Consider the following 3,214-nt stretch of genomic DNA (forward strand, 5'->3'; position numbering starts at 1 on the left):
GCGGGGCTGGGGGTGCTGCGCGAGGGTGCCTTGCTCCGGTGCCGGGCGGGAAGGGGAGTTGTGGACCCAGGGAGCACCCGTGCCCTGGTGGTGGCTTTTGGGGGTTTCTCTTTGGTGGCTGGGGTGGATTTCCGAGGCTTCTGACCCCGCTTGCCGCTCTGTATCGTCTGCAAAGTCCTTGATAACCCAGTTACTGCTCTCTTGTCTCCTGGCTCCTCTGGCTGAGCTCTGTGCTCTGGGGTCGACCGGCGCCGCTGGCGCCTCCACCGCTCACTGCTGAGCCTCTGCTCTCGCCCCGTGGGGCTCGCGGACGTGGGGCTCCCGCAGCCGTGGGACCCCGCGCTTGGCTTTGTGTGCGCTGGGGCCGGGCCCTCTGGCTTTCCTTCGCTCTGGGCTGCAGACCTCGGGGAGATGGTGTTCGGTGATAAAAATGTGTTTTTATTTCTCCTTCAGGTTTGGCTTGTCTGCTTTTCAGCTCTCCTAGCGCTGGAAATCCCAGTTTGTGTTTGTTTTCTCTGGATTCCTTCCCACAAGACAGAAGTGAATTCAGCGCGGATTGTGGGGAGAGCCTTGGCTGGGAGCGAGGATAATTGCAGCCTGGCTGTGCCGCAGATTTACTGATGATTTCTTTTAAGTTATTCACCTGCACTGTATCTGTTTCCTCAGCTGTAAAATATGGGTAATTACCTCCTTTGTAAAATGTTATGGGGTCTGCTGGTAATTATATGAATGAAGCACTAATTACAGTGATTATTACTTGGACCTAGTCTGGATCTGGGTGATGCTCCCGTTGTGCTGAACGCACGAAGCAGACGCTGCAGCTTGCGCCGTGGGTCCTGGAAGGGGACGGTGCCGCTGTAAATCCCCGACGGGAGCATGGCCGCGGTCTCACCCCCAGCCCATTGACACCCCGTGATCTCAGTCCTCCTTAGCGGGGCTGCGGGGAGGCTGGGAATCCAAATCGGGTGCTGGAGCCCCTGTGTTTGGTGAGGAGGGCTCGTGCTGTGGCGTTCGCCTTTCCCCGTGGAGGTGCGGAGGAGGCAGCGGTGCCGGGCTGGGGCCCATCTGCGTGGCCAGGGCTCCTCTGACCTTGGCGCAGGAAAGGCGTCCTTCAGCGCTGGGGATTATTGCCCCCGCCAAAGGCTACAGGTGGCAGGGGTTTTATTACCAAACACTTTATTGGCCGTTCTCCATTTATTCAGGACACATTTTCTTTGTGGCAGGGAACGGCTCCGCTCTCCACCGAGCCAGGCTGGGGAGTGAGGAGGAATCGATCTTCTTTAGGGCAGAAATGGAGCGTTCTCAGGCAGAAAATGCTGCTGCTGCCGCCGCCCGGGCGATGCTGCGCTGTCTGACAGGGGTAATAACGAGTAATGTCTTGTATCCGTTAACGATGAGAGGCTCCTGCCCGCCCCAGCCTTCCCCGGACACGCATTTCGTGGCACAGTGAGAGCAGAAACGGTGGTTTTGGTTCATCTGCTCTGTTGTGCCACGTCTGCTCGCTGCCTCTGCAGTTGTGCTGGGGATTTCAGCCCTCACCTCCTCACCACCACCACCCTCATCCTCATCCTCATCCTCAGCCCTGCAGGAGCAGCCGGGGGTCTTGTAGCATCACCAGGATTGGTACCGAGCTGCAGGCAGAGCTGAGCAGCTCTTCCCTTCCCATGGCTTCCGGACTGCAGTGAGTTTTGAAGAGGAGGGTTCAGTTACTGCCCAGTGATGGCACAAAAAGGCTTTCCAGTGGCAGAGAGGCAGTTTTTCATTGCAGTTTTGCACTTGCATTTCCCAACCCGGGCACCTGTCTGACAGCTCATTTCTGATTGACTCCACGTTGAGATCCATCGAGTTCATCACATCCTCGCAGCGCTGCAGCTGGTGGCAGTGCGAAGTCTCTAATGCAGCTCCTGTTTGGGATGGCAAAGGCAGACCAATGGTTCCAGGGTTTTCCCAAGGCTTCCGGGTTTAACACTTTTAAAATCGCAACTGAAGATGCTCCCAACGCTTGCGTTTTTCTTCCCTGCTCTCTAGATGAGAGCACGTCCCTGCTCACACGTCTGCACTGATGCAGGCTGTGGTTCTGGCTGGGAACGGGTGCTCGTGCCAGACCCAAACCCAGAGTGCAGTCGGGCAGGGGCAGCATCTGCGGGGATGTGTTAATTTGGTGTGAGGTGCTCCTGAAGTGCACAGTGCGTGTGAATGCTCTCACTGGATCTGCGTGCGCTCTGCAAGTCCCGCACGGTGAGGCACAGTGGATTACTCCACGGTCTAAAGGACAATCAATAGTTCGGGTTTGAGATTCATTCCACTCCCATTTTACAGCAAAAAGGGGGCAGGTGTAGGGATCTGTGGGGTTTCTGTATCTCGGTACCGCTCCGAGCGCTGTTTATAGCAGTGTAAGTAACCCAGGAGCGTCTTGTTTAAACTCCAGTGTTTGGTGACGTAGCGATTCTGAACTCTAAGGCCTTCCTCCTCTTGGTGACCTGCCTGGTGCTCATTGCAGTGGCAAAGCATTGCATAAACCCGCTGTGGCTTATGATAAAAGCGCTTTCAATATCTGAATTCAAACAAAAGCAGGAAAACAGAAGTATTGCAGCGTGGTCCCGAATACCTTGCTGCTGAACGGAGATGTCTCTGGCTTTGGGAGCAGGTTTTAGCATTAACGTGCCCCGTTTGGGCGGCCGTTACGAGCCCCAGGGAAGGAGCCGAGGTGGGGTTTGTGTTTGCCAGTAGTTACCACGGGAAAATCTGTGATTTTGTTCACATTGCCTGTCATTGCTTGGCGGTGTGAATCGGTGACTCCCTGGCAGGCGCGGGGCATGGTTTGCGCCGGGGTTGCCGCTGGTTTTGCCCCGTCCTGGCTGCGCTGGGCTGGTGCTGTGGTGCGTTTGGTGTTGGCTCGTGGCTGTGGCCCACACAGGCAGGACGAAGGCCGCCCGCGCTGCCCGTCCTGTGGTGTCGCGCTGGAAGAGGATGAGGAGGATGAGGATGATGGTGGTTTCCTTCGTGCCCCATTGCAGCTGCCCCCGTCTCTGTACGGACGCAGAATCCCCACAGGAGGGTGCTGTGAAGGCACCGAACGTGCGGATTTTGCCGGGAAGATCGCGGTTTTGAGGGAAGGCGAGCACGGGCGGCCCGAGCCGCATCGCTGCGGTGGGGACAGGGGACGGAGCCCGCGGGGTCCCCGGGAAGGGCGCGGGGGGCTCGGGCTGGCACC

This window comes from Mesitornis unicolor, unplaced genomic scaffold (assembly GCF_000695765.1).
Source record: "Mesitornis unicolor isolate BGI_N332 unplaced genomic scaffold, ASM69576v1 scaffold32754, whole genome shotgun sequence".
Lineage (NCBI taxonomy): Eukaryota > Metazoa > Chordata > Aves > Mesitornithiformes > Mesitornithidae > Mesitornis > Mesitornis unicolor.